We start from the raw sequence: 25,771 nt of genomic DNA, 5'->3' as shown, positions 1-25,771 counted from the left end.
GAAACACAGTGGGGGCATTGGTCAGGCCAAACGGCATCACCGTGTACTCAAAAGGTCCATAGCAAGTACCAAAAGCCGTCTTCCACTCATCACCCGGCCGAACCCTGACGAGGTTGTAAGCTCCACGCAGGTCCAGTTTCGTGAAGATCTTAGCCTCCCGGAGTCAGTCCAAGAGTTAGGGGATGAGGGGCAGCGGGTAACGATTGCGCACCGTGATGGCGTTGAGTTTCCTATAATCGCAGCAAAGCCGCAATTCGCCCGACAGACACTGGCGAGGACAAGGGCCGGATGAAACCGCGAGCCAAATTCTTCTCCAGAAAGTCCCGCAATGCAGCCAACTCGGGGTCCGACATGGAGTACAAACACCCCACTGGGAGAGGCGGATCAGGGACTAAATCAATGGGGCAGTCATAGGGCCTATGCGGGGGTAATTGATCCACCTCTGTTTCGCTGAAAACATCAGCAAAGTCGGACAGTTCGGGAGGCAAGGAAACCCCTGGGGAACCCTCCACCTGGCCGGCACAGATATGGCGGGAGTGGTCCACGCACTGCAAGCTTGGGAAGGTGACCAGGTTCTGTGACCAATAGATCTGTGGGTCATGCGCCCGGAGCCACGCCAGTCCCAAGACCACGGGGAAATGCAGATCTGAGGTGATATAGAACTGGATGGCCTCCACATGGGAACTGATGGCCATACATAATGGTTGCGTGGCGGCCGTAATTGGCCCAGACAGCAGCACTCGACCATTGATAGTCTCCACTAACATGGGCAGATCCACCGGGCACTGGGGAACAGCCCATTTGGCCACAAATGCTGAGTCCATAAAATTTGTGGTGGCCCCAGAGTCAATTAAGGCATGGACTGGAATCCCCTCTGGCTTGTCAGGAAGGATCAGACGTGCCTCCAATATCAGATGCCGTGGAGGTCCACAGGCAGCATCGGAAAGACGTCGCTCAGTGTTGTTGTGGGATGCCCGATCTATCACACCGTCTAGATCGGGCTCGGGGCGTTTCCCGACAGAAAAGTAGGGGAGTTTCTCAGGGCAGACTCGGTCACTGATGCCCGCTGTCGCTTCTTTGGGCAAAAAGCAGCCAAAGGCCCAGGGTCCCCACAGTAAAAACACAACCCCTCTGATCGTTGTCTGTTCATTTCAGTCACCGATAGACGAGACCTGGCGGCACCCAGCTCCATTGGCTCCTCCCTTTGAACTGGGGGCTCACGCACAACAGGGGCTGCAGGGGTCTGTGGGGTGGCACGGCGACTCCTTCGCTGCTGCAACCGAGCATCGATCCGCAGGCAGAGATGGATCAGCCCATTCAGGTCTGAGGGAATATCCACACGGGCCAGCTCATCCAACATCTCCTCCGACAATCCATCCTGGAAGGCATCCACAAGCGCAGCCTCATTCCAGGTGGAATCCTGGCTAAGCAGCCGGAAATTGCTGATATAGCCCTGTAGGGGACGTTGACCCTGCCTCAGAGCTTTCAGGCGTCGAGTAGCAGTCTGCGTCTTAATTGGGTCCTCATACATCAGACGCATATGATCACAAAATCCCACAAAGTTGTCCAACAATGGGCTAGGTTGAGCCAGCAGAGGCGTGCCCCAACGAGCTGCATCACCCGAAAGAAGGCTTAACACAAACCCCACCTTATCCCGGTCAGTGGGGAAATCAGCTGCTCTCACGCTGATAAAGAGCTGGCATTGTCCCAGGAAAGCAGGAAACAGTTCTGGAGTGCCTGTAAATTTATCCGGCATCGCAACTTGGCATTTTCTCCTGGGTGGGGGTGATGGTGGGGGTGCAGCATGAACCTGAGCTTGCAGTTGAGCCACCTGAGCTGCCAGCAAAGTGAGTTGCTGGGTGAGCTGGGCATTCTCAGCACGTAGCTGCTCCATAATATTAGTAAGGGGTGGGAGGCTGAAAGCAAACTGTTCTGTACCAGCCTGCTACCGGCCCTGCAGAAAAGGCAGGGACAACACCTTTTTCAAGAAGGCAAGAGACTGGAATTACGCCTGCCAAATTTATTACCACAAAAACAAACGGAACAAGACAAACCAAGGAACAGGAGCTTTAAGAAACAGGAACTATCCAAGCGGTTGCCTTCAGCAAACCAGCCCTCCCACACATTCCCCTTATATAGAGTTCAGGGCGTGGCTTCTCTCTGCCTCCTTCCGAGGAGCCCCATTGCCTTCCTCTGTTTACTCCTAATTGACTGCCTCCTGCGTCGGGCGTCCTTGAACAGGGCCAGCTTTGGGTCACCATCATCCACACTGTCAGGCTCACACAGCTGGGTCTCCGTGGTGACCAAGTGGGAGGGGCCTGGCTGAGGGCTCTCATCAGCAAGATCTTCAACCCCCTCAGCAAGGTCTTCAACACCCCCCTCCTTCTCTGAGTCGTCCGACCCAACTGCCGAACCCACAGGCTGACCCTGAATCATAACACATACATCCCCGTCCCATGCCACGCTAGGCCTTCCTGCATGGTCAAAAGGCCCGGGTTTGTTGTGATTCAGGGTCAGCCTGTGGGTCCGGCAGCCGGGTCGGATGACTCGGATGACTCAGACGAGGGGGAGGAGGAGGGTGTTGAAGACGAACTTGCTGATGATGGCTTGGAGGCTTCGCAGAGCCCCCAGCCAGGCCCCTCTTCTCAGCTGCGCGAGCCCGACAGTGCGGATGATGATGACCCACAGCTGGCCCTGTTCAAGGACGCCCGACGCAGGAGGCAGTCAAGCAGGAGCAAGCAGAGAAAGGCTGTGGGACTCCTCGGAAGGAGGCACAGGGAGGCCATGCCCTGAACTCTAATAAAGGGAGTGTTTGGGGAAGGGCTGGTTGCTGAAAGCAACCGCTCCGTTTGAGGATCAAAGTTCCGATATCTTGTTTCATGTTCTGTTGTTTGTTTGTGAATTAAACTTGGCAGACGTTTTCCAGCCTCAGACGTTTTCCAGCCTCTGCCGTTTGTACAGGGGTTGCCTTTCTGCAAGGCCGGTAGCAGGCTGGTACAGAACAGTTTGCTTTCAGCCTCCCACCCCTTACAACTATTATGGAGCAGCTTCGTGCCGAGAATGCTCAGCTCACTCAGCAACTCACTTTGCTGGCAGCTCAGGTGGCTCAACTGCAAGCACAGGTTCTTGCTGCACCCCCACCCAGGAGAAAATGCCAAGTTGCAATGCCGGACAAATTTACAGGTATTCCTGAACTGTTTCCTGCTTTCCTGGGACAATGCCAGCTCTTTATCAGCGTGAGAGCGGCTGATTTCCCCACTGACCGGGATAAGGTGGGGTTCGTGTTAAGCCTTCTTTTGGGGGATGCAGCTCATTGGGGCACGCCTCTGCTGGCACAACCTAGCCCATTGTTGGACAACTTTGTGGGGTTTTGTGACCATATGCGTCTAATGTACGAGGACCCAATTAAGACGCAGACTGCCACCCGACGCCTGAAAACTCTGAGGCAGGGTCAACAGGGCTACAGGGCTACAGGGCTACAGGGCTATATCAGCGATTTCCGGCTGCTTAGCCAGGATTCCGCCTGGAATGAGGCTGCGCTCGTGGATGCCTTTCAGGATTGATTGTCGGAGGAGATGTTGGATGAGCTGGCCCGTGTGGACATTCCCTCAGACCTGAATGGGCTGATCCATCTTTGCCTGCGGATCGATGCCCGGTTGCAGCAGCGAAAGAGTCGCCGTGCCACCCCACAGACCCCTGCCGCCCCTGTTGTGCGTGAGCCCCCAGTCCAAAGGGAGGAGCCAATGGAGCTGGGTGCCGCCAGGTCTCGTCTATCGGTGACGGAAATGAACAGACGACGATCGGGGGGGTTGTGTTTTTACTGTGGGGACCCTGGACATTTGGCTGCTTCTTGCCCAAAGAAGCGTCAGCGGGCATCAGTGACCAAGCCTGCCCCGAGAAAGTCCCCTACTTTGCTGTCGGGAAACGCCCCGAGCCCGATTTAGACGGTGTGATAGATCGGGCGTCCCACAACAACACCGAGCGACGCCGTTCCGATGGTGCCTGTGAACCTCCACGGCATTTGATTTTGGAGGCACGTCTGATCCTTCCTGGCAAGCCAGAGGGGATTCCAGTCCATGCCTTAATTGACTCTGGGGCCACCACAAACTTTATGGACTCAGCCTTTGTGGCCAAATGGGCTGTTCCCCAGTGTCCGGTGGATCCGCCCATGTTAGTGGAGACTATCGATGGTCGAGTGCTCCTGTCCGGGCCTATTACGGCCGCCACGCAACCAGTATGTATGGCCATCAGTTCCCATGTGGAGGCCATTCAGTTCTACATCACTTCGGATCTGCACTTCCCCGTGGTCTTGGGGCTGGCGTGGCTCCGGGCGCATGACCCACAGATCTATTGGTCACAGAACTTGGTCACCTTCCCAAGCTTGCAGTGCGTGGACCACTCCCGCCATATCTGTGCCGGCCAGGTGGAGGGTTCCCCAGGGGTTTCCTTGCCTCCCGAACTGTCCGACTTTGCTGATGTGTTCAGCGAGTCAGAGGCGGATCAATTACCCCCGCACAGGCCCTATGACTGCTCCATTGACTTAGTCCCTGATGCGCCTCTCCCAGTGGGGCGTTTGTACTCCATGTCGGAGCCCGAGTTGGCTGCATTGCGGGACTTCCTGGAGAAGAATTTGGCTCGCGGTTTCATCCGGCCCTCGTCCTCGCCAGTGTCTGCACCCGTGCTCTTCGTCAAAAAGAAGTCGGGCGAATTACGGCTTTGCTGCGACTACCGTAAACTCAACGCCATCACGGTGTGCAACCGTTACCCGCTGCCCCTCATCCCCAAGCTCTTGGACCGATTCCGGGAGGCTAAGATCTTCACAAAACTGGACCTGCGTGGAGCTTACAACCTCGTCAGGGTTCGGCCGGGTGATGAGTGGAAGACGGCGTTTGGTACTCGCTATGGACATTTTGAGTACACGGTGATGCCGTTTGGCCTGACCAACGCCCCCGCTGTGTTTCAGCATTTTCTGAACGACATCTTCCGGGATTTGTTGGACCAGTTTGTCGTGATCTATTTGGACGACATCCTGATTTACTCCCCGTCGCGTGAAGTGCATCATCGGCATCTCCGTCAGGTCCTGCAGCGACTCCGAGAACATCGGCTGTTTGCCAAGTTGGAGAAGTGCCAGTTCTACCGGGTGACCATCGATTTCCTGGGTCACCGCATTTCTCCTGAGGGCATCGCCATGGAGCCGAGTAAGGTTGAGTCGTTGCAGAGTTGGCAACCCCCGCGTCGCGTGAAGGATGTTCAGCGACTTCTTGGATTTGCCAACTACTACCGCACTTTCATCCCTGGCTTTGCTGCCTTGACAGCCCCCCTCACCCGGCTCCTGCAGAAGAAGACTCGGTTCCAGTGGAACGCACCAGAACAACAGGCGTTCCAGGCTTTGAAGGAAGCCTTCATGAAGGAGCCCATCTTGAAGCATCCTGACCCGCAACGGCCGTTTGTCGTGGAGGCGGACGCCTCCGACATTGCCATTGGGGCAGTGTTACTCCAGGCAACGACGCCCAGCGGTACCCTTTTCCCTTGCGCGTATCACTCTCGAAAATTGAACCCCTCGGAGCGCAACTATACCATCTGGGAGAAGGAGCTGCTGGCCATCAAAGCGGCGTTCGAGGCTTGGAGGCATCATATGGAGGGAGCGCGGCATCAAATCGAGGTCCGGACGGACCATAAGAATCTGGAAAGTCTGCAGACCGCTCGGAATTTGAACCAACGCCAGATCCGGTGGTCTCTTTTCTTTGCGAGGTTTGACTTCCGGGTTCGGTACATACCAAGCGGGCACAATCAGAGAGCGGATGCTCTGTCCAGGAAGCCCGAATATACCCGAGTGGAAGACAAGCTTCTGCCCAGGACAGTGATCCCCGTCGAGTCTTTTGCTGCGGTGCGGGAGCCGGTTGATATACGGGCTCGGATCCGGGAGGCACAGCAGCAGGAGGCGTGGGTGGCTCAGCGGAAGGAGGAGGTGGGGCCAGATTCGCCTTGGACGGTCACAGATGGACTCTTGTATTATCGTGACCGGCTCTATGTTCCGGGAGGGCCACTCAGGGGACTCGTCCTCAGCCAGTGTCACGATAATCCAGCAGCGGGGCATTTTGGCCTGTTCAAGACTCTGAACCTGGTCTCCCGTACCTTCTGGTGGCCCCGAGTCCGACACGACGTCCAGTCTTATGTCACCTCCTGCATCCCATGCAGGCAGGCCAAGTCAGCGACAGGGGCCCTGCCTGGATTACTGCAGCCTTTGCCAACACCCAAGAGACCCTGGGGGGCTGTGTCCATGGACTTTCTGACGGATTTACCCCCATCCTCTGGTTTCACGACAGTGTTTGTGGTGGTGGACATGCTGACCAAGATGGCGCACTTCATCCCCTGTCGCGGCTTACCGTCAGCTCGCGCCACTAGTCGTATGTTTATCCAACAGGTGTTTCGGCTGCACGGCCTCCCCGATAGAGTCGTCTCCGATAGGGGGGGCCAGTTTACAGCCCGCTTCTGGCAGGAGTTGATGCATGCGTTGGACATCAAGGTTTGCCTCTCGTCCGCGCATCATCCTCAGACTGACGGGGGAACCGAGAAGGTCATCGGTATCCTGGAACAGTATCTGCGCTGCTACGTCAACCTGCAGCAGAACAATTGGGTGGACTATCTGGCCATAGCTGAGTTTGCCTTTAACAACTCGCAGCACACCTCCACACAGATGACACCGTTCTTGGCCAATGTGGGTTATCACCCCCGGTTTTTCCCCCTTTCTCCCGTGGACTCACCGGAGCCGGCAGCGAACGACTTCATGGCAGAGTTACAGGCGATCCATCGATTGGTGCGACGGCAGTTAGAGAAGGCCAAGGCCGATTACAAAAGGTTTGCTGATCGGTCAAGACGGGATACGCCTCCACTATCGGTGGGGGATCGGGTCTGGCTGTCCACCAGGAACTTACCGTCCACACGGCCGGCGAGGAAGTTAGACCAACGATATTTAGGACCGTTCCCAGTCGAGGCTGTCATCAATCTGGTCTGCCACGTTCCCTGCGCGTGCACCCCGTCTTCCATCGGTCTCTGTTGGTCCCCGAGCAACCGGCTTGTCCACTCCGCCAAGCGGAACCTCCCCCATCAGGACCTCGTGATGGAGGCAGCACCCCCGAGTACGAGGTCGCCAGCATCAGGCATTCCCGTTGGCTGAAAGGTCGTTTTCAGTACCTGATCGAGTGGAAAGGGTACGGGCCGGAGGACTTCACCTGGGAAGACGCGACCGCCATTCATGCCCCTGCGTTGGTGACTGCTTTTCACGAACAATTCCCATCCCGACCGCATCCGGATCGGCAGCCCCGGGGGAAGGGCCCTGCGGTGCGGGATAGTGTTGTGATTCAGGGTCAGCCTGTGGGTCCGGCAGCCGGGTCGGATGACTCGGATGACTCAGACGAGGGGGAGGAGGAGGGTGTTGAAGACGAACTTGCTGATGATGGCTTGGAGGCTTCGCAGAGCCCCCAGCCAGTCCCCTCTTCTCAGCTGCGCGAGCCCGACAGTGCGGATGATGATGACCCACAGCTGGCCCTGTTCAAGGACGCCCGACGCAGGAGGCAGTCAAGCAGGAGCAAGCAGAGAAAGGCTGTGGGACTCCTCGGAAGGAGGCACAGGGAGGCCACGCCCTGAACTCTAATAAAGGGAGTGTTTGGGGAAGGGCTGGTTGCTGAAAGCAACCGCTCCGTTTGAGGATCAAAGTTCCGATATCTTGTTTCATGTTCTGTTGTTTGTTTGTGAATTAAACTTGGCAGACATTTTCCAGCCTCAGACGTTTTCCAGCCTCTGCCGTTTGTACAGGGGTTGCCTTTCTGCAAGGCCGGTAGCAGGCTGGTACAGAACAGGGTTAGCCCGTAGACAGTCATCCCCCTGGAGGGCTCTTCGGAGTTCCTGGCACAGTCCTTCCTCTGCCACCTGCCCCACATCTCCTGCCCAGACTGACCCCTCTGCCCTCGCCGGCAAGAGTGCCTGCACGACCTCCTCCGTCTTGCTGTCAAATTGTGGCATGCAAGACAAAGCATCCACTAGGAAGTTCATTCCCACCCGGCACATATTTCAGGGCAAACAGGAAGCGGAAGAAATACAACGCCCACCGGACATGTTTGGGTAACAACCGTCAAGGTGTCTGCAGGGCCACCAAGTTCTTATGGTCTGTCCACACCTCAAACGGGTGGGAGGCCCCCTCCAAGTGCTGCCACCAAGTCTCCAGGGCCCAGCGAACCGCGAATGCCTCCTTCTCCCACACCGCCCAGGCTCATTCGGTGACAGTAAGTTTTTTGGAGGCGTAAGCACAGGGCTGAAGCACCCCTTCTCGGTTCCATTGGAGGAGGACGGCCCCGAGAGCAACGTCGCTCACATCCACCTGAACCACATAGGGCAGGTCGGGGTTTGGATGCAGCAGAATGGGTTCCTTGGCAAAGAGGGTTTTCAACACTTCGAAGGCCCGCTGACATGCCGTGGTCCACGCCAGTTTGAGCCCAAGCCGTGGCTGTACTGTCAACTGCCGAGTCCGCAGAAGGTCTGTAAGAGGCAGAGCAATGTCAGCGAAACACAGGATAAACTGCCTGTAGAAGCCTAGGAAGCTCTGCAGTTGTCGACGGGTCCGTGGGGCCTGCCATTGTTGGATGGCCTCCACTTTCCTGGGGTCCATCTCCACCCCAGCTGCCGAAATGCGGTACCCGGGATAATCCAGTTGGGTCCTATGGAATTCGCACTTGGACAATTTTACGTATAGCTGCGCCTCCCATAGCTTCGTTAACACCTGCCGCACGAGAACGACATGCTCCTCCATCGTCTCAGAGTAGATGAGGATGTCGTCTAGGTAAACCAGGACCCCGCGGTACAGGAACCCGTGTAGGACCTGGTTGATCAACTGCATAAAGACGGCAGGGGCCCCCTGCAGCCCGAATGGCATTACCCGGAATTGAAAACTGCCAAGGGGACAATTGAATGCAGTCTTCCAGTCGTCCCCAGCCTTGACCCTGATCCGGTAATATGCCTCCCTCAAGTCCAGTTTTGTAAACACCCGGCCCTTGGCCAGATGGGCCAGCAGATCCTTCATGAGGGGGAGGGGGTAGAGGTGTTCCACGCACACCGCGTTAACCCCCCGGTAGTCCACACACAAGCGAAGGGTCCCATCCTTTTTCTCACGGAACAGCACTGGCGCCACCACCCTGGACCATGCAGGCTGAATGAACTCCCTCTTCAGGTTCTTATTGATGTTCCTTCGGAGCTCCTGCATCTCTTTCGGCGACATGGCGTACATGCGGGGTTTGGGCAGCCTGGCGCCAGGCTCCAACTCGATGGCACAGTCCATGGCCCGGTGGGGCAGCAATGTGTCAGACTCCCGTTCATTAAACACCTCCATTAGGTCAGAGTAGTCCCAGGGCACCTGGGCCTCCAGGACCTTCCCAACCCCACAGGCCTTCTCTTGCTCTCTGGTGTCACCCGGGCCCAGAAAGGTATGTTGAAGAGGGGGCTCGGGCCCCAAGCCCAGTCGAAGGTGTCGACAACCCCCCTCCCACCAGATCGTGGGCCCCCACTTGTCCAGCCATGTGAGTCCCAGGATGACGGCCTCCATCATGGAGGGCACTACGACGAACCGTAAGGTCTCCCAATGGTCCCCCAACTCCAACCTGACTGGTGGAGTAGCTCCACTCCTCTCCGTTGTCCTCCGTCAAGCACCGCTCCCTCCACTCCACGGACGCCCCTCTTGGCCACGTCACCTGTCTCTGGTTGGGTTCCTTGCATCCCAAAGCAGAGCTCAACCACCACTCGCCCCTGTGGGGCCGACCCCCGGCCTCCTGGGAGCCCACAGCAGGCCCCTCGGGGGGGAGGCCTTTCCTTCCGCCTCATCGTGGGCGGCGCCTAATCCCCCACCTCCTGCGTCTCAAGCAACCTGGCGGTAGCACCAGCCACCTCCGCAGCAGCAGCTGCTGGAGTGGCTCCCTGCGAACCTTCTGCCATAACGCACTCACCCTGAAGAGCTCTCAGCTAGAAAAGGGCAACGCTGACTTACTATCAGCCCCCCGTCTGACGAGGCACAAAAAGGCAACCGGAACGAGAGCTGGTTCTTCGAAGCGACGTTTATTCCGCACCATAGACAGTCACCCAAAGACAAATGTAGTCAGCATTGGTTGCACAGCACAACCAATGCTGCTAAATAGCCGGGAGGGCCCACACCCACCACCCCGCCCAAACAAGCCAATAACCCCCACCCCTCTACTTAAGCACCACCCTCCCCGGGCACCACCCTTTGGTTCCTGCTCTCCACATAGAGCCTTGGTGGAGCAGTGGGCTAATGCCTCCTTAAGTAACACCAGCTGCTTGCAATTAGTGCAGGTTCGCATCCCACCAGGCTCAAGGTTGACTCAGCCTTCCATCCTTCCGAGGTAGGTAAAATGAGGACCCAGATTGTTGGGGGCAATTAAGCTGACTTTGTAATAATGCCGCTTGGGGGTGTGTGTGAAAGCCCTAATAAGCAGGCATATACATAGAATGAAGGCTACTGCTAAGCTTGTAAGCCGCCCTGAGTCTTCGGAGAAGGGCGGGATATAAATGGAATTAAAATAAATAAAATAAATATTCCACCGTTCCATCCCTCAGGTGCGTATCTTCCCACACCCCCTGGGACCTGACCCACCACCACTGCTTATAGCAAACCACCCCCACCCAGGGCGAACCCCCTCGCGGGCCCGAGACCCGACACCCCCAGCACCCCCACAGTTCCCCGAACCGCCACAGTTCCAGCCTGCACAGCCTGGGCCGTGTTCCATCGCCACCCGTCCTGCAGCTCCTCAGCAGGGCCAGCAGTAGGAGACCTCCGTGCCGATGCTGCAGGCCTGCCCACCAGGCCTGGTTGCAGTCCCCAGGGAAGGACAAGCAAGGCCCCAGAGTGAACCGTCCTCGGGCGGGGGCCTCCACGGAGGCAATATGCAGGCGCGCTCTTCCCTAGCCCGCCGGAAGGCCCCGAAGGTTGCTGGGACAGCCTGGCGGTGGCCGGGCACTCCCTCCCCAATCTGCCAGGGAGCATCTCCCAAGGCGCAGCGTCTGGTGGCTGGGAGTCCATCGGCCGGGTCACTGGCGAGCTGGCCCATGGCTGAGGCTGGGCGCGAGTGGAGCGAAGCAAAGCCGGGCGTGGGCGTCTGCGGCTGGATGCGAGGCCGGATGCGGGCGTCTGCCGGATCGCCGGTGAGTGGTCTCGGGGCCCCGCTGAATGTCGGGCCTGCCGGGCCCAACAGAGGGGGCAGGACGGGGCTTACCTGGTGGATGGCCCTGCAGGCTCCAATGATGTGCGTGGTGGGTGGCCGGCATCCAAGGTGATGGGTGGGGTCTTTATGGAGTGGCGGGCGGATGCCGGTTTGTTTTGGAGGGGTGGGGTTGGGGCGTGTCTTCATGATAAAAGAGCGTTGGAGCAGGACGCTGCCAACGCTGACTTTATTGCGGTTTGCTTTGTGTTGGGAGAATAAACCTAGTCACTCGTTCCTTGCCGTGTTTGTGTTTTATCGTTGAGGACGTCTGTGACACAGACAGTGTTTGATCAGATACTATTGACAACAGATGAAAAATTGATTAAGAAACTGTATAGCTTTTTGTTAAACTTAAAGACAGAAGATGAACAAATTAAAGAAACAATTATAACATGAGCAAAAAACTTTGGACACAGTGTAGAGCCAGAAAAATGGAAAACAATTGTGGGAAAGAAACTATAAAATAACAATGGCAGCTATGTATAAAGAAAATCTGTATAAAATGTTTTATAGATGGCAAGGTTAGCAAAAATGTTTTAAAAACATTTCTAGCAATTTTTGAAAAATTAGGCAAAAGCCAGGCACGTACTTCCACCTGTGGTGGACATTCCCCAAAGCAAAGAAATTCTGGTCAAAATGATAAAATGTTAAAAAAGCATGTAGATTTTAAGCCGGAACTATTTCTTTTAGGTATAACCTCAGAAAACTATGATAAAGAGTGTATATTTAATACTATATGTACTAACAGCAGCGAGATTACATTTGCACAGCATTAGAAAAATGAAGAAATACCAGCTGAAGAAGAGATAATTAAGATAATTCTGGATTGTGAGGAAATGGATAGGCTTACACTGAAAATGAAAGGGAAAGAAGATACAGAATACTTTCAGACATGGGATATATTTTACCAGTGGCTAGAAAAATGGAGTAGAGAGTAGGAATTTAAGTTTTATTGTTGTTAAATATGTGGACCCAGACAACATGTTGTTTACCAAGAACTAAAGATTTGTAATTATAAAAAATTAATAAAATATTTTTTAAAAAAGAACAAGAGAACAAGGCTCAGTAGATCCAGGTGAGTGGGAGAGCCCTGGTGGCATAATGGTTAGAATGCAGTGCTGCAGGCTACTTCTGCTGACTCCTGGCTGCCAGCAGTTTGGCAGTTTGATTCTTACTGGCTCAAGGGTGATTTAACCTTCCATCCTTCCAAGGTCAGTAAAATGAGGACCCAGATTACTGGGGACAATAGGCTGACTCTGTAAACCACTTAGAGGGGGCTGTAAAGCATTGTGAAGCAGTATATAAGTTTAAGTGCTATTGCTATTGCTATTGCCATTGCCATTGCTATTGCTAGTGAGCATGTCAGTAACCAGAGGGACTGCAAAATACTTCAGAAGACAGCAGAGGTGAGCTGAATCAGATGAGTGGGTAATTCGGTAACCAGAGGAGCCATCAGACATAGCAGAAGACAGTGGTGATGAGCTGAACCAAGCAAGTGGGTGGGTCAGTAACCAGAGGGGTGCCAAACACACCAGAAGACAGCAGAATGAACTGATCCAGATGAGTGGGTGAGCCATTGACCAGAGGGGCTGACAGCCACACTAGAAGAGAGCAAAGCTCAGCAGATCCAGGCAAGTGGGAGAGCCATTGGCTAGAGTGTGCACCAGAATACCAGAAGACAGCAGAGATGAGCTGATCCAGGTGAGTGGGCAAGCCAGTGATCAAAAAGAGCACTAGACATAATAAAGAGAGCAAAGGTGAGCTGATACAGGTGAGAGGCCAAGCCAGTGACCATAGGCGGCACCACACACACCAGAAGGCTGCAGAGGCAAGATGATCCAGGTGGGTGGACAAGCAAGTAACCAGAGGTGGTGGTGCCAGACACACAGAAGACAGCAAAGGTGAGCTGATCCAGGTGAGTGGGCAAGCCAGTAACCAGAGGGACTGCCAAACACACCAGAAGACAGTGGAGTGAGCTGATCCATGTAATTGGGTGAGCCAGTGACAAAAGGCACCAGACATAACAAATAGAGCAGGGATGAGCTGATCCAGGTGAGTAGGCAAGCAAGTAACCAGAGAGCCTGTCAGACACATCAGAAGACAATGGAGTGAGCTGATCCATGTGAGTGGGTGAGCCAGTGACAAAAGGCACCAGACATAACAAATAGAGCAGGGATGAGCTGATCCAGGTGAGTAGGCAAGCAAGTAACCAGAGAGGCTGTCAGACACATCAGAAGACAATGGAGTGAGCTGATCCATGTGAGTGGGTGAGCCAGTGACAAAAGGCACCAGACATAACAAATAGAGCAGGGATGAGCTGATCCAGGTGAGTAGGCAAGCAAGTAACCAGAGAGGCTGTCAGACACATCAGAAGACAATGGAGTGAGCTGATCCATGTGAGTGGGTGAGCCAGTGATCAGAAATGCTGCCAGCCACAGTAGAAGACAACAGATCCAGGTGAGTGGGAGAACCAGTGAAGAGAGGGGGCACCACATACACCAGAAGGCTGCAGAGACAAGCTGATCCAGGTGGGTGGGCAATCCTCTGACTGGAAAAGGGTGACAGACACATCAGAAGACAGCAGAGGTGAGTTGATCCACATTAGTGAGCATCAGTAACTAGAGGGACTACTGATCGAGGTAATATGCAGGTTCTGAAGTTTTGCTGGTAAAAAATAAAGGAAACCAGAAGTTGCCTTCAAGCTTTACGTTTTTATTCAGCTGAACAAAAAGACGGGCTCCTCTAAATGAGAGCAGCCCTGAAAGACAAGAAATCCTTGCATTTATTCTTTCTGGTTACATAAGCAAGCCATCCAGCAAAGCTGACACACATATGATAAAGATTTCACCCAGTAAGTCTGGCATACTGTAGATAAGAGAGTAGAAGTAACAAACATGTTCCCTTTTGGGTGTTTCCCTAAAGATATCGTATGTTCTTGGGTGGGTTAGGACATTGGGTATTTTTCTTTCTGGTCTTTCATGACCCTGCATCCAGGACTTCACAAGAACCCAAACATAGTTTTTTTATTAAATTTTTTATACCGCCCTTCTCCCGAAGGACTCAGGGTGGTGTACAGGGCAATAAATATCAGAATATAAATACAAAAGTTAAAAGAAGTTAAAAGAATTAAATAATCATGCCCAATATAATACAATGATTAAAACTATGTTAAAATTAGATCCAACCCCAAACCCATCAAACCAGGCCAGATTGTTCAAATAAATAGGTTTTTAAATCGCGCCGGAAGAAGCGAAGGTCGGGGGCCATCCATAGCTCAACCGGCAAGCGGTTCCATAGGTCTGGTGTGCCCACAGAGAACGCCCTCCCCCTGGGGGCCACCAATCGACATTCTCTGATCGGAGGCACCCTGAGGAGGCCCACTCTGTGGGAGCGCACTGGACGGAGGGAGGTTGATGCTGGCAGCAGGTGCTGCCGTAGGTAATCCGGACCCATGCCCTCACCCGGAGGGCAACTGGCAGCCAATGCAGCTCGCGGAGCAGAGGTGTAACATGGGAGTATCGGGAGACCCCCAACACCACTCGCGCGGCTGCATTCTGCACCAGTTGAAGCCTCCGAGTGGTCCTCAAGGGCAGCCCAATGTAGAGAGCATTGCAGTAGTCCAAACAAGAGGTCACGAGCGCATGAGTGACTGTACGCAGGGCATCCCGGTCTAAATAGGGCCGCAACTGGCACAGCAGGCGAACCTGGGCGAAGGCCCCCCTAGTCACAGCTCCTATATGATCTTCTAAGGAGAGCTGTGAATCTAGAAGGACCCCCAAGTTGCGAGCCCGATCTACGGGGGGTAATAGCTCACCCCCCATATTAAGAGATGGAATATTCTGCGTTTCCCGAGATGCCAACATGCACAGCCACTCAGTCTTGTCAGGGTTGAGCTGAAGCCTGTTCCTCCCCATCCAGACCCAGACCACCTCCAGGCAATGGGACACCACATCGAGGGCATCACTGGGGTGGTTTGGGGTTGAAATAAAAAGCTGGGTATCATCAGCATATTGATGATACCCAACCCCCAAACCACGAATGATCTCACCCAGCGGCTTCATGTATATGTTGAACAGGAGAGGCGAGAGGACCGATCCCTGAGGAACTCCACAAACAAGGGGCCTCAAGGTCGACCTCTGCCCTCCTGCCAACACCGACTGCGAATGCCCCAAAAGGTAGGAGGAGAACCACTGAAGGACTGTGCCTCCCACTCCCAACCCCCTGAGGCGCCGCAGCAGGATACCATGGTCGATGGTATTGAAAGCCGCTGAGAGGTCTAAGAGGACTAGGACAGAGGAACAACCCCTGTCCCGAGCCCGCCAGAGATCATTCACCAGCACGACCAATGCCGTCTCCGTGCTGTACCCGGGCCTGAAACCTGATTGGTATGGGTCTAGATAATCAGCTTCCTCCAGGAACAAAGGGAGTTGATGCGCCACCATGCTCTCAACAACCTTCGCAAGAAAGCGAAGGTTGGAGACCGGATGAAAGTTATTTAATACAGCTGGTTCTTGAGGAGGGGTCTCACCACTGCCTCCTTAAAGGCGGTGGGAAAACTACCCTCCCTCAAAGAAGCAGTTATCACTGCCTGGAGCCAGCCTCGTGTCCCATCCCGGGCTGCATAAACCAGCCAGGAGGGGCACGGGTCCAACAAACACGTGGTGGAGCTCAGCTTCCCCATGATCCTGTCCACATCTTCAGGAGTCACAGGATCAAACTCCTCCCAGATAATATCGACAAGACTGCCCTCATCCTCATCGTCCGACTCTGCCCAGTCGGAGTCCAAACCGGTCCGAATCCGAGCGGTTTTGTCTGACAGATGTTGACTAAACTCCTCAGCATGACCCTGCAAGGGCTCCTCCCTCACCTCCTGATTAAGGAGGGAGCGAGTTAACCTGAACAGGGTGGCCGGGTGATTATCTGTGGACGTGATGAGGGCGGCAAAGTGATTAGACCTTGCCGTCCTCATCGCCGCGAGATAAGATCTCGTGAAAGACCTTAGTCGCAACCGGTCGGATTCAGATCGGCTGGATCTCCAACAGCTCTCTAGGCCCCGTCTCCGACACTTCATCTCCCGGAGCTCCATGGAGAACCATGGTGCCCATTGGCATCTGCACCGGGTCAGGGGCCGCATGGGTACAACTTGGTTGAGTGCCTCCATGGCCGCCTTTTCCCAGGCTTCCACTAGGGCATCGGCCGAGCTGTGAGCAAAGGAGGCAGGTGGGGATCCAAGCGCCGCCTGGAACCACTCAGGGTCCATTAAGCACCTAGGGTGGAACCATCTCGTTGGTTCAACCACCCCACGACGGGGAGTGGCAAAACAGAAGACCAACCGCAGGAGGTGATGATCGGTCCATGACAGGGGCATAACAATTGGAGAACCCCCACCTAGATCATCTAACCACCGTCCAGATAGGAAAACCAGATCGAGCGTGTGGCCCCCCTCATGAGTTGGACCCTGAATAACTTGCGTCAGGTCCATGGCCGTCATGGAAGCCATGAACTCCCGAGCTAACTCAGATGATCCCCCCAGGGATGGTAGATTAAAGTCACCCAACTGAGCTCTAGGGCCACATCTCAGGAGGAAGGACTCACACCGGTCTATCTGGACAACGGTGGCCTCCCACGGACATAAGGTCTCCCTCACAACTACCGCCACTCCACCACCCCTACCCTGAGCTCGAGGCTGGTGCAGCACCCGGAAACCCAATGGACAAAGATCAACCAGAGCTACACTGCCCTCTGGGCCCAACCAGGTCTCTGTGATGCAAGCCAGGTCCGCATGCTCCTCCTCGATCAGATCACGTATAAGAGGAGTCTTGTTGGCTATGGACCTGGCATTAAAATACATGAGCCTGAGCTCAGGTGGCTGCTCATCCTCGCTCCCGGAACCATAGGCTGAAATCAGGGGGTCGGAGCACATCACCGCACGGAGACAGCGGGGACGCACTCCCAGATATTGATACGGCCCCCTGTTCATACGCCTGCTGCCATTCCCTACCACCGTGGGAATAGACAAACCCACACCCCGCTCCGGGGCCCCGGAGGCACCCAACCCAAGCCTCGTCACGGCGCGATCAATCCCAGGCCTGGTCTGAGAAACGGTTGGTGGAACCCCCCCAATCTCCAACCAAACCTTTTTAGAACCCTCCCCCCTCCCTAACCCCACAAAAAATTGAGCTAAATAGTGCACCAGGGGCCTCTTATTAAATTTGTGATGGAGGCACCTGTCCTTGCCCAACCATCTCTCAGGGTCCCAACAATTGGGCCCGTCATCAAGAGGATAGATTGAAATAAAGGCGGGTCGCACCCAGGAAGAGCACAAATAAGTCTGTGGTTGAATAGGATGAAACCATTTTTCGGGTAGATCCAGCCAGGCAGTCCCATAGTCACTCGGAAAGATGTAAGATAGAAGATCAACAATGTCCAGTCCACCAGCTCCCTGCCACTTGAGCTGGCCAGGTGACTCCCGAGACAGATCGGGCACCTCTCTCTCACAGAGGGCCCAAACCTATCCAGAAGCGGACAGAATACCAACCCAAATAAAACATACCTCCCTAGATCTCTCAATCTCTCACCTCTAGGGAGATAGCCGATGGTATAGGGTGGTGCAATTGATGGTATAGCTGAGCCACCCTCTCACAGCGGCTCAGCTCCAAGACCTTCTGAGTCCGATGGGTTCGGTGGGTTCGTAAGGGGAAGAGAGGAATTAGAGCAGCAATTAACCGACATAACCTGAAGATGACAAAAGTTTCAGTCACAAGAATCTTCTCCAAAGCGAGAAAAGTGAAGAAGGCTGAAACAGCAGATGAATCCCAGCTAGGTAGCTCAAGTCCAAATGGCCACAGGACACGAGCACCACGAGCTGACCTGTGCCGCCTGACCAACAGCGTGCAGCGCCAGAAACCCAACACCCAGCCGAAGGTCCCCTTCGCCAGAGACAGGCACGAAACAGACTCCCAGTGGCCATCAAACAGGAAACAGCATGAGCAAAAAGCCATTTCGCATACTCTCAGCTTTCAGCGTTCCACGTTCTGGAGGCCGCTCTAGGCCACAGCTCTATGGCTCCGAGAAACAGCTGCTCAGAGCCCTCCAAGCCACGGCAGCTCACCGCTCCATAGAGGGCCTCCGAAGAAGAAGAAAACGCTGGAAAATGCTCCGTAGGGCCATCTGCACATTCACAATTGATATTTCCTATACTGTCCCCTAATTCTGGGTCAACATAATCCCCCCTTTCATACTTAGAGCAGTGCACAAAAGTATGAACATGGGATAGGCTTCTGAAGTATGCGGGCCACATTGTTGAGGACAGGCAGAGGTGAATAGGGGCAAGCAGTGAATGACACAACAGGATCCAAGAACAAAGAATACTACAAAGAGAGTACGAAGAATAATTCCCTAAACCATCCCCATACAGTATCAGTAGAAATCTTCAGATTTTTAGGGTAATTTCTAATTCCTTCCTCCATGGGATGAATGGTATCCTTGTGTTGGATAATATGAACAGAGGGAAAGATAATCCCTATGGTACATGTACCAGATCAGTAAGCTGGCAAAGACTTACAGGCAAACCAACCACAAAGGAACCACTAGTCCGAGTGATTAGCAAGATAAATGCCTGGTTTGCCTTCCAACCCCTTAGGCATATCAGCTTTAACAGCAGACATATAAGTCATGAGTCCCATTGCTGCAAATGAACTACAAAGAGCAGAGGGGACCTTCTTGTAATTAAGGCCAAAGGTCTGATGACATCTATGCCAACCATCCCACATGCCAGTACTGACCTTCCATGTGACTGTGCAAGGTGTATAGAATGACTATGAGGAAGCAGGGCCTGAGCCCCCTTGACAAGAGAAAAGAACAGCCTGAGAAGGTGTGGGGGGGTGGTTGAGAAAACCCCCTGAGTGCAGCAAGGGAGTATCAGAGAAGGGAGAGGAGCAGCAGTTCATCCCAAGGAAGTACCAAGATCTCATGGTGGCATTCAGCGAGAAAGAATGTGACATCTTGCCCCCTCATTGCCCCACAGAGTCTGCCCGGAGCAAAGCTCCCTAAACTGAAAATTTATTCCGTGACTCTGAAAGAGATGAAGGGACTACTTTGATAAGAATTTAGTGAGGGGGTTTATCCAGGTGGCACCTGGATAAACCCCCTCGCTAAATTCTTATCAAAGTTCTGAGGGTTTCCATGATGTGTTTTATTTCTTTTTTCTTTTTCCTTCTTTGCTGGTAGACAGGCCTTCAGCTCTAGGGTTCTGATAACTCGCATTTTGTGCTCAAAATGGGACAAAATGGGAGTTATCAGAACCCTACATCACATCATGGAAGCCCTCAGAACTTATGGCTATCCCAAGTGGGCCTTCATCAAATCTCAAAAAAGACCCAGCAGGAGCTCCTCCGTAACAGACAAAGAAAACAATAAAGGAAGCAACGTAGTCATTCCATACATTGCAGGAATAACAGAAAGCTCAGGAGGATCTTCAACCAACACAACATACATGCACACTTCAAACCTAAAAATACACTAAGGCAGAAGCTTGTCCACCCCAAGGATAAAACACCCAGACACAAACTGAGCAACGTGATATATGCAGTACAATGCAGTAAGCCATGTGCAGATCTGTACATTGGGGAAATGAAACAACAACTTCATAAACATAGGGCACGACACAGGAGAACAAACTCATCAGCACAAGAGTCAGCAGTCCATCTGCATTTAAAAGACAAAGGCCACTTAAATGCCCAATCTTAAATTATATTATGAAGCTGCTGCGTTAGCAGGGATAAGTGATTGGATTAATTTGACACAAGAGAGATTATTAAATCTTGAGGGCCACGACTTGTTATTTGGCTGGCATGCATATTTGTTGTATGATAAGAAGGTAGATAATGTGTTTAAAGTGCATATTTTAAGACAGGCATTGTTGAGAGTTTGGAAGAAGTATAGATACAAGTTAGACTGTAAGATACCATTGTGGGCAATTCCAAAACACGCAATAGAAAACATAAATGTTGGTTTCAAACATGATGTGACTACGTATAAGGAGATCTTAAGCTTGGAAAGAAGTGTGTGGTGTTTAAAATCGTATAATTTCTTGCGAGATGAGAAGATTGTTCAAACCTGGTTTCAATATACTCAATTACGGGCCAGGTGGAAAGAAGATCAGAAAACTGGTTTTGCAATGACTGATGAAAATTTGATAAAGCAAATTAGAAATCAGGGTCCAGCACATATCAAACGGATATATCTTGCATTGATAGAAATTGATTCAGAGACAGAACTGGTTAAAGACTGTATGATAAAATGGGCCCAGAATATTCAAGAAGTTATTACAATGGACACGTGGGAAAAGATCTGGGTGAGGAACGTAAAATTTACACAAGCTCAAAACTTAAGAGAGAACTTTTATAAAATGTTTTATAGATGGCATTTAGATCCTAAAAAGCTTGCAAGTATGTATTCGAACTATCAGCCAAAATGCTGGAGGTGTGGTGGTGAAGATGCAACATATTTTCACATATGGTGGACTTGTAAAAAGGTCAAGGCTTTTTGGATAAAAATTTGGTGGAATATGCAGAAGATCTTCAAGCAAAAGATAAAGTTTTGTCCGCAATTCTTTTTGTTGGGTATAATTACAGATGCTACTGTTGTGGACACTAAGTTGATGTTAAATTTAGTTACAGCAGCAAGACTTTTAATAGGTCAGTATTGGAAGAAGGAGGAACTGCCGACTATAGAAGAATGGACTTTAAAGGTTTCTGACCTGGCAGAAATGGCAAAGATTTCGGCTTATTTGAAAGATCATTCGCAAGAACGTTATATTATGGAGTGGAAAAAATGGATTGAATATATTCAGAAGAAATACGGGACTAAAAAGTTTCACTTAGCATTTGAATAAGTCTTCCTTTCTATTTTCTTTTTTTTTTCTCTTTATATGAAATATTAGTATTGTTTGTAGTTATCTTATATGAGCTAGAGAGTGATAGATTTAAGAATTTATTGTTGGTAGCATATGGATGTTTATGATTGTTCTTTGTTTTTATACCCTGTACTTAGCTCTGGGAAGTCAGGGGGGGAGGGGGGAAAGGGGGGGAGGGGTAGGGAGGGATAGGTAGGGGAGGGGGAGGGGGGATTGTTAAAGATAAAATGTATTTTAAAACTTTTCAATAAAAAAAGACAAAGGCCACTCTTTTGAAGACAGAAAAGTCCACATTTTGGACAGAGAGGACCACTGGTTTGAAAGAAGGGTCAAAGAATGCAAATGAACAGCTGTCTGCAGGAGTATAAATCTTTCTATTCCCCACCACCATTCAGAACCGAAGAAGCTTCTTGGATGAGAAGCAAAATGTCTACAAAGAAAAACAAGAAAGTCCAGTTGCCTCATGAAAAAGCATCTTTGGGATGACTATGACCTGGATGACTGAAAATCTCCATAGACAATGTGTATTCCTTTTTGTTCCCCCATTTCTGTAGGGGGCCATCCTATCAAGCTATGAAAATTTATTTTTATTAGGACTACTACAGTGCTTCTAGTTTGCCTACAGTTGCAAGGGGAGAAGGAAGACCTTGCTATTCACAGGTGTTCCCCATTAGTGTGGGAGCCGAGGCCACCAGAGAGATGTTTTGGTGAACTGAAGTTTCTTCTCATAGCAAATGCTGGAAGATTAATTGGACAATGTGACCTGAACTGTCAGAAAGGGGAGGGAAAGTTTTATTCTTTTAATTTTCTGTTTCCCCCCATATTGCCAGAGATAGCTTTCCTTCTAACATACCATATGTTATATCTAATAAAGTTAACATTAGAGACCACGAGCTGGATGTTTTACTTTGTTGGGCTTTTCAGCCGAAACTTGACACTAAGATTTATTGTTACATCCTCATCTTTGGAGTCTGAGAAGGAAGGTAATTTATCAATGGATTACAACTCCCAAGTATTTTCATACTGATGACATAGATTAAGGCTGCTAGAAGTTTAGTTTAGCAAAATCTGGAAAACTATATATTCCTCATCTAACGATCTCACTTCTATTTTGTAGTAAGACCATTTAAATTAATGGAACCTTTTCTAGACAAAAATTCAAGTAGATTTTTTTTTGTCTGAGCTGTAATTTTTTTAACAAATGCCAGAAGTGATATTTTGTTCCTTCCATAAAATATTTGAAACAGATAATTTATGGTGCTTTAAGGATATTCAAGAGGATTATGAATTTTTTAAAAGTTGAGCTTTCAGATGGATTATAAAACACAAACATGTATGGGTATGCACACACTTACACACACACACACACACACATATGGAAAGATTTTGTCTGTGCTGATATGGACCATCAGCTTCTTCTAAGCCCAACCTGTTTCAAGCTGGTTCAGTTTATCATCTAATACTTTAAACCATGAAAGAAAATAAACAAGAGTGATAAGAAACATGCCCAGGCAAACTATTTCAGGCTGTGAAGGCATAAGCATAAGAAATGACTAACAAAGAATTCAGTTTGAAGGCTTGGGAAAATTAAATCAGAAAAGCAATGAAAACATTTCCTTGTATCAAACATTTTGTTAGGAAATAACCATGCATATGAAGCACACACACACACTCATAAACACATTGTAGATGGAAACATTTACTGATTCAAAACTAACTAAAAATGCAAATGTGAAGTATGAGCAAGAGTTTAGCACTGATGGGTTATTCTCAGAGAGCCTGAATACTCAGTTTTCTCATTTTTTAGATACAGCCAACTAATGTCTATCCTTAGTTATGTCATATCCAAATATAATGCTTTCAACATGTAATAATAACATTGAATATTATTTGTGTTGGGACAGGCTAACCTATTTCCTGTCTCTGGGTCAAGAAGATTCTAAGATTACACTACAAACCTCTATTCGGGGTGTCAAACTGCCAGCCTGTGGGCCAGATACATCATTGGGAAACCATGCCCACCCCATTGCTGGCAATGGTGAAAAAGCTTTGATACGTTGCATGATGTCACATGACGTTGCGAGTTTGACATTTCTGCTCTATATGGTAGCTCTGCTTTGTTATGTTTAATGTCCCTGGGACTTGGGTTCTCAACTGGGGCCACCATCCCAGGCTGACAATTGGATGCTCCTGGACTTCAAGGACAGTGAAAGAAGCAGGCTGCCTTTCTATAGGTTTCTGTATCTAATAGGAAACAGGAACCACTATGAACCCCTCCCTCTGTGCTATGTGGCAACTAGGAATGAGAAGGAAGATGGCTGCAACCATGCTCATTCTAAAGTTGACAGTTTACTTGGCCTATAAATGAGCTAGGACTTTACTAGAATTATGGTCTATGATTTAATTTGTTTTTCTATTAGTAAATAAAAATGAATAAAGCCATACCTGACTGTTTTTTCCCCTCTTTCATTACTGTTGCCACATCCATTGATCAATGATACTACTATAGTAAAATTTCTGACTCAAAGTTCACCCTTAGCAGACTAAAATAGGAAGATCTCCAAATTCAACAGGGGTGGCATGTCACTATTTTGAAAGTAGTGAAATGGTTATAATACAACTAAAATAATCTCACTTTCTCATCACTCCAGATTGAACTGGCTGGTTTGGAGAGGTCTATAAATGAAACTGTCTTCATGAAGTCATTTTAGAACAATATTTCTCAAAAGAAAGGGAAAAATACACCATTCTTTTTCCATTTGCTTCTTTATGCCTTTCAGATTTTCTGCTTGTTTGGAGCAAATTATCATCATGGTTAAAGCAGAAAATTAAAGCAGAAACACACAGACATGCTTCTCCCTTGTGAGAACTAGCTTTAGGCTGTTGTTTTAGAGCCTTTGAATAATTAAAACAAAACATTTTCTGTGATTTAACAAAGGAGGAATTATACTTGTAGCTGGATAGTGATATCAAACAAGATGCAATCTAAACAGCACTTCCACAGATTTCTCTGTGTGTGCCTGTGCATAGTGGCATAGCTGATTTAGCTGCCATTCATTATTATGACAATTTTAAAACCATAGAAAAAAGGTCTGCTACTCCATTATGCCAAACAGTTAGAAAAAGAGTCATGTTGACCCATCTCATTTACTGTCAGAGCCCACTTCAAAACCTCATTCTAAGAAAGCAGAACTCATGGAAGCAGTTTCTTCCAAAAGGAACTTTTATTAGGAGAAGCTGATAGCAGGCACCTCAGATCAATAGGTTAAAAGAGTCCCAAGCAATCCCCACCCCAACAGTTCATCCAGTCAGTTCAAATAGGTCAATCCCCAGGTCTGTTGTGGGAAAAAGCTGATAATGCCAGTCTGACTCAGGCTTGTAGTGGTGTTTGTTGGGTCTTTGTACCTTCTCTTCCGAAACAGGAGATAAGCCAGATGCCCAGAGGTGCATTTCTTTCTCACTCCCTTCGAGCTGATATCAAGGGAAAGACAGTTCAAAGAGTGTGTATGCAGAGACAGTGAAAGAGTTACACTGTAGTGATAGAGAAAACAAAGAGGCATCCTGCAGCGTCTTCCCCCCTCCCTTCCAGGAGCATGGCAGAGTAGAAAGAATAGAAAGAATAGAAGTAAAAAAGAGCCCCCTTAATCAATATGGGTTCTGACATCCTGCCCCCTTTTAAAAACTGAGAGATCTACCTGTGGAAAGACAGATACAAATATAGATATAAGTTAGTCCAGTTTGTTTGGATATTCGGTGTGAAAAATTTTAAGCAGTTTAGGGACTTAAACATGGCGTTTGTGGACTCACTCATTTTGGGAGGATGGAAGAAGTTTCCATGCTACTAGGTATCGAGTGGAGCTATGGTATTTCCTAGAATCTAAGATTCCTTTTAATTTTAAAATGTTGTTCCCCTTCTACCATAATGGGAGGAGCAACAGCTGGTCTTAATGGCAACTGTTGCTCACATTTTAGAAGGCTCCAGTGGAAAATTGGGTGAATTTGCCTGAGGGACTTTGGGAGTTCTAACCCTATTGTTACAGGGTTTATGATTCTGACAATAGGGAATGGTCCTATTGTAAAAAAAAAAAAAGGTGTGGGAACTCATGCATAGCTCTGGCTCCAGTCTAAAGCCTTTTACGGAGCGGGGGGGGGGAGAAGAAACTGCTTTAGGGAGCTTCTGAGGTGCAGATCATGTGAGCAGCATCAGCTAATGGACGCTATTGCTGTGGATTTTGAGAGGGCACTGACATGTCTTCCTCCGGAGCCAGAGTGACCAAGGAGGTGGCGACACTGCAGGTTTGGGAGCGCACCTGGTCCCCCAAAGAGATTCACTCCAGGAGTCAGTCCTGGTCCCTGGTGGCCAACACAGGGGTGAGGACAGGCAGTGGGGGGGAAAGCCCCATGAACCAAGGCAGAGAAGAGGGTCTGCTTTCAGGGCTGTGGCAGTGTTTCCAGGTCGATCTTCAATGACTCCGATTTCCCCAGGCAGCTTTCTTTCCCCAATCCACAGCTTTACAGGTAGTCCTCAAATTATGAGTGTAATGGAGCCTGCCCATTCCACTTATAAATTGAAAACTCGTAGAGTGAATCT

The sequence above is a fragment of the Vipera berus genome, assembly GCF_964194415.1.
Source record: "Vipera berus genome assembly, chromosome: 6".
Lineage (NCBI taxonomy): Eukaryota > Metazoa > Chordata > Lepidosauria > Squamata > Viperidae > Vipera > Vipera berus.
The sequence above is the reverse complement of the archived record's forward strand: the minus strand, read 5'-3'. Positions refer to the sequence as shown.